Source organism: Hylobates moloch, unplaced genomic scaffold, assembly GCF_009828535.3.
Source record: "Hylobates moloch isolate HMO894 unplaced genomic scaffold, HMol_V3 SCAFFOLD_7, whole genome shotgun sequence".
NCBI lineage: Eukaryota > Metazoa > Chordata > Mammalia > Primates > Hylobatidae > Hylobates > Hylobates moloch.
The window spans coordinates 76309771-76316584 of NW_026652282.1; the positions used below are offsets into that span (position 1 = coordinate 76309771).

Sequence of the window (6814 nt, forward strand, 5' to 3'; positions counted from 1 at the left end):
ACAAATTTTGGTACCAGAAGTGGTTCTAGAGGAATAGAATATTAAGATGGAGTTATTTTGTTGGTTTTGGGGTTTCTGGAGTTGGCTACTTAATATGGATTAGGCCTCAAAATGCTAAGGGCTCTACTTCTAATTGTATGAAGAACACTGATAGTCCTTACCGTGAACTGTTTGGAGAGTTATGCATAATGAACACATTTGATACTTCTGATTCACTGCTCATGAGAGGCAAGGAGGTTAGTTACTCTACATAATACCTTTGACCATATGTGGAGAACCAAGGATATAATAAAGTTGGTTGGTTGCTTCTAAGTTCAATGGAAAGGGATGAAAGAAAATGATGAACTCAAGGATTCCAACTCCTGGCTTCAGAAGCAGACATGGAGCCTTAAACCTTCTAAGACTGCTCTGAGTGAGAGTATTATCTCTTGTAGGAAAAGAACTGATATTGTGGAAAATCAGACACAAGCTCTTATCATGTAAGTGGCTGACCTGCAACAAAAGGTGCATGCACAGCCTTTCCAGGTGTCTACTGTTAAAGTGAGGGCATTGATTCAAAAAGAATGGGACTCTGCAACTTAGAATGGGAACGTGTGAGAGGACCCTGATGAGGCTGGGGTCACTGAGCTTGTAAACTCTGATGAGCCTTTTTTGCCAGAAAACTAAAAACAGCTTCCCTATCCCCAGTAGTGGCAACATCCCCCCCACCCCAACCCATGCTGCCATCAGCCTTTCCACCTTCGTCTGAGGAGATAAACCCTGCACTGCCTGAGGCAACAATGATGGCCTCCCCTGAGGCAGTTGCCAGGAAGACAATGCTGATTCTCCTCAGGAGCCACCCCCAACACCCCTGTTTGCATTAAGTCCTATAACTAGACTAAAGTCCTGGCGGGGCCCCAGAGGTGAGGTTCAGAGTGTGACACACGAGGAGGCGCACTACACTCCAAAAGAACTGATTGAGTTTTCTAATTTTTATAAGCAGAAATCTGGAGAACAGGCATGGGAATGGATATTAAAGGTGTGGGATAATGGTGGAAGGAACATAGAATTGGATCAGGCTGAATTTATTGATTTGGGCCCACTAAGCAGGGACTTTGCATTTAATGCTGCAGTTTGGGGAATTAAAAAAGGTTCCAATAGTTTATTTGCTTGGTTAGCTAAAATATGGATTAAAAGATGGCATATTGTGAATGAGCTGGAAATGCCTGATCTTCCTTGGTTTAATGTGGAGGAAGTGATCCAAAGGCTTGTTGAGATTTGGATGCAGGAGTGGATTAGTCGATTTAGACCTACTCATCCCAGCTGGGAGGGTTCAGAAGATATACCTTTGACTAATATTTTGTTAAATAGATTTGTGAGGACAGTACCTGCATCCTTGAAGGGCTCTGTTATTGCTCTTCTCTGTATGCCAGATCTTGCAGTAGGAACCACAGTCACTCAACTAAAAAATGGGAATAATTGGATCCCAAGGTGGCAGGGGCCAAGTGGCAGCACTCAACCATCAAAGGCAAGGTGGGCATAGGTACCATAATGGAAAGCAAAGGCAGAGCAGCAATCAGAATAGTCTGACTCTTACAGAGCTCTGGCATTGGCTAATTAATCACAGTGTTCCTAGAAGTGAAATTCATAGGAAGTCTACTGCACTCTTACTTAATTTATATAAGCAGAAAACTTCCAGGCCAAGTGAACAAAAGACAAATTTGAATTATAAAAACAGAGAATCATGGCCCCTCCATCAATTTCCAGACTTGAACCAGTTTACAGACCCAGAACTCCTTGAATGAAGGGGAAGCCAGTTCCCCTTGAGGAAGGATGCCACTACACTACCAACAATTTATGCTGTTAATTTTTCTTCCATCTTTTCCCAAGGAGACCTCCAGCCTTTTACCAAGGTAACTATGCATTGGGGAAAGGGAAATAATCAGACCTTTCAAGGACTGGACACAGTCTCTGACCTGACGTTGATTCCTGGGGACCCAAACGTCATTGTCATCCTCCAGTAAAAGTAGGGGCTTATGGAGGTCAGGTAATTAATGGAGATTTAGCTGAGGTCTGACTTACAGTGGGTCCAGTGGTTTCCCAGACTCAACCTGTTGTCATTTTCCCAGTACCAGAATGCATAATTGGCATAGATATACTAAGCAGCTGGCAGAATCACCACATTGGGTCCCTGACTGGTAGGGTGAGGACTATTATGGTGGGAAAAGCCAAATGGAAGCCATTAGAGCTGCCTCTACCTAGAAAAATAGTAAATCAAAAACAATATTGCATCCCTGGAAGAATTGCAGAGATTACCACCACCATCAAGAACTTGAAAGATGCAGGGTGGTGATTCCCACCACATCCCCATTCAACTCTATTTGGCCTATGCAGAAAACAGGTGAGGCTTGCAGAAAGACAGTGAATAATCGTAAGCCTAACCAAGTGGTGACTCAAATTGCAGCTGCTGTACCAGATGTGGCTTCATTGCTTGAGCAAATTAACACATGTCCCAGTACCTGGAATGCAGGCATTGACTTGGTAAATGGCTTTTTCCCCATCACTGTCCATAAGGCCCACCAGAAGCAATTTGCCTTTAGCTGGCAAGGCCAGTAACATAACTTTACTGTCCTACCTGAGGGGTATATCAACTCTCTGGCTTTGTGTCATATTTGTTTGAAGAGCTCTTGATTCCTTTTCCCTTCCACAAGATTGATCCATTACATTGATGACATTATGCTGACTGGATCCAGTGAGCAAAAAGTAGCAAACACACCGGACTTATTGGTGAGACATTTGTGTGCAAGAGGGTGGGAAATAAATCTGACTAAAATTCAGGGACCTTCTATCTCAGTAAAATATCTAGGGGTTAAGGGGTGTGGGGTCTGTCAAGACATTCCTTCTAAGTTGAAGGATGAGTTGCTTCATTTGGCCCCTCCTACAACCAAGAAAGAGGCACAACCTATTTAGATTTTGGAGACAACACATTCCTCATCTGGGAGTGTTACTCTGGCCCATTTATCGAGTAACCAAAAAAGTTGCCAGTTTTGAGTGGGGTACAGAACAGGAGAAAGCTCTGCAACAGGTTCAGGCTGCTGTGCAAGCTGCTCTGCCACTTGGGCCATACGGCCCAGCTGATCCAATAGTGCTTGAGGTATCAGTGGCAGATAGAGGTGCTGTTTGGATCCTTTGGCAGGTCCCCATAGGTGAATCACAGCAGAGGCCTCTAGGATTTTGGAACAAGGCCCTGCCGTCTTCTGCAGATAATGACTCTCCTTTTGAGAGACAGCTGTTGGCCTGTTACTGTGCTTTGGTAGAAACTGAACGTTTGGATATGGGTCATCAAGTTACCATGAGACCTGAAGTGCTTATCATAAACTACGTGCTTTCTGACCCATCTAGCCATAAAGTGGGGCATGCACAGCGTGTACCATCATTAAATGAAAGTGGCACATATGTGATCAGGCTAGAGCAGGTCCTGAGGGAACAAGTAGGTTACATGAGGAAGTGGCTCAAATGCCCATGGTCCCCACCCCTGCCACCCTGTCTTCTCTCCCCCAGCCTGCACTGATGGCCTCATGTGGAGTTCCCTATGATCAGTTGACACAGGAAGAGAAGACAAGGACCTGGTTTACAGATGGTTCTGCAAAATATGCAGGCGCTACCTGAACGTGGACAGCTACAGCACTGTAGTCCCTTTCTCGGACATCCTTGAAGGAAAGTGGCAGAGGGAAATCTTCTCACTGTGCACTCTGCTTGGAACAAGAAATAGCCAAATGCTTAATTATATACTGATTAATGGGCTGTAGCCAATGGTTTGGCCTGATGGTCAGGGACTTGGAATAAGTATGATTGGAAAATTGATGACAAAAGAATTTTGGGAGGAGGTATGTGGATGGACCTCTCTGAGTGGTAAACTGTGAAGACATTTGTATCTCATGTAAGTGCTCACCGAAGGGTGACCTCAGCAGGGGAGGATTTTAATAATCAAATGGATAGGATGACTCATTCTGTGGACACCACTCAGCCTCTTTCCCCAGACACTCCTGTCATCGCCCAATGGTCCCATGAACAAAGTGGCCATGGTGGCAGGGATGGAGGTTATGCATGGATTCAGCAACATGGACTTCCACTTACCAAGGTGACCTGGCTATGGCCACTGCTGAGTGCCCAATTTGCCAGCAGCAGAGACCAACACTGATCCCTCGATATGGCACCACTCTTTGGGTAATTAGCCAGCTACTTGGTGGTAGGTTGATTACATTAGACCTCTTCAATCATGGAAGAGGCAGAGGTTTGTCCTCACTAGAACAGACACTTACTCCGGATATGGGGTTGCCTATCCTGCACACAATGCTTTTGCCAAGTCTACATCCATGGACTCACGAATGTTTTCTCTACCATCATGGTATTCCACACAGCACTGCCTCTGATCAAGACACTCACCTTACAGCTAAAGAAGTGTGGCAGTGGGCTCATGCTTGTGGAATTCACTAGTTTTACCATGTTCCCCATCATCCTGAAGCAGCTGGATTAATAGGATGGTGGAATGGCCTTTTGAAGTCACAATTACAATGCCAACTAGGTGACAATACTCTGCAGGGCTGGGGAAAAGTTCTCCAGAAGGCTGTGTGTGCTCTGAATCGGCATCCAATATATGGTACTGTTTCTCCCCTCGCCAGGATTCATGGGTCCAGGAATCAAGGGGTGGAAGTGGAAGTGGCACCATTTATCATCAAGCCTCTAGTGACCCACTAGCAAAATTTTTGCTTCCTTTTTATCATGTTCTGCTGGACTTGAGGTTGTAGTTCTGATGGAGGAATGCTGCCACCAGGAGACACAACAACTTCATTGAACTGTAAGTTAAGATTGCTGGCCGGGCGCGGTGGCTCACGCTTGTAATCCCAGCACTTTGGGAGGCCGAGGCGGGCGGATCACGAGGTCAGGAGATTGAGACCACAGTGAAACCCCGTCTCTACTAAAAATACAAAAAAAAATTAGCCGGGCGTGGTGGTAGGCGCCTGTAGTCCCAGCTACTCAGAGAGGCTGAGGCAGGAGAATGGCGTGAACCCAGGAGGCGGAGCTTGCAGTGAGCCGAGATTGCGCCACTGCGCTCCAGCCTGGGAGACAAAGCGAGACTCCGTCTCAAAAAAAAAAAAAAAAACATTGCCACCTAGCCACTTTGGGATCCTTCTACCTTTATGTCAACAGGCTAAGAAGAGAATTACAGTGTTGTCTGGGGTGACTGACTGGGGCTATCAAGTTAAAATCAGTCTACTACTCCACAGTGGAGGTAAGGAAGAGTATGAGTGGAATACAGAAAAATTTTTAGGGTATCTCTTAGTATTACCATGCCCTGTGATTAAGGTCAATGGGAAACTACAACAGTCCAATCCAGGCAGGACTACAAATGGCCCAGACCTTTCAGGAATGAAGGTTTTGGTCATTGCACCAGGTAAAAAAACACAACCTGCTAAAGTGCGTGCTGAAGGTAAAGGGAATACAGAATGGGTAGTAGAGAAAAGCAGTCATCAAAATTAGCTACGACCACGTGACCAGTTGCAGAATCAAGGACTGTAATGGTCATGCGCATTTTCTTCTTATTTTGTTAAGAACATGTTTGTGCATGTGTACACTGTACTAAGAAAATATCTTCAATTTATTTCCTTTTTATTTTATCATGTGACAAGATTTATTGACTTCATATCAACATTTAAGTGTTATTAACTATGTAATAGCATTTGTGTTAGGGATTGGTGTATTTCCTATTGTACAAAAGACAGCTGTATTATGTTAGGTGTAATTATGACCTTGTTACTGTCTTTACTTAAGATTATGTATGACTTCAGGAGATGTGTATGAGTTCAGATTGACAAGGGGTGGACTTGTGATGGTTAATGTTGAGGGTCAACTTGATTGGATCGAAGGATGCAAAGTATTGCTCCTGAGTATGTCTGTGAGGGTGTTGCCAAAGGAGATTAACATTTGAATAATTGGATTGGGAAAGGCAGATCCACCCTCAATATGGGTCGCACAATCTAATCAGCTGCCAGTGTGGCCAGAATAAAAGCAGGCAAAAGAAAATGAAAAGACTAGACTAGTTTAGTCTTCTGGCCTACATCTTTCTCCCATGCTGGAAGTGTCCTGCCCTTGAACATCAGACTCCAAGTTCTTCAGCTTTGGGAATCGGACTAGCTTCCTTGCTCCTCAGCTTGCAGACATCTTATTGTGGGACCTCACCTTGTGATTGTGTGAATCAGTATTCCTTAATAAATTCCCCTTTATATATACATCTATCCTATTAGGTCTGTCCCTCTAGAGAACCCTAATAGATACACAAAAAGTAAATGAAAAGACATCTGTGTTGTTAAGAGGACAATAGTCCCCAAAGCAACATATAGGTTCAATGTAATTTGATTTTTTTTATATACAAATTTTTTAATAGAGATGTGGTCTATGTTGCCCAGGCTGTCCTGAACTCCTGGGCTCAAGCAATCTTCCTGCCTTCACCTCCCAAAGTGCTAAGATGGCAAACATGGGCCACAATGCCCAGCCCAGAATTTTTTCAATGGCCTTTTTAAAAAAATGCACAATTTAAAAAATAGAATTATCTATTCTAAAATGCACATGGATTTTCATGATACCCTGAATAGCAAAAAGTAATATCAAAAAGAAACACAAGAAACAAAGTGGAGGACTCACATGTCCTGATTTCAAAACTTACTATAGTACACAAAACATAGTATGGTTCTCACATAGGGATATACACAAAGGCCAAGAGAATAGAAATGAAAGCTCAGAAATAAACCTTCACATATATCACTAATTGATTTAT

At 43.8% G+C, this 6814-nt stretch overlaps 1 pseudogene; it reads left to right on the forward strand.

Moving 5' to 3' along the window:
• Nucleotides 1–1898: 1898 nt before the first annotated feature.
• On the forward strand, nt 1899–4787 carry LOC131383881 (uncharacterized; annotated as a pseudogene).
• Nucleotides 4788–6814: the final 2027 nt, after the last annotated feature.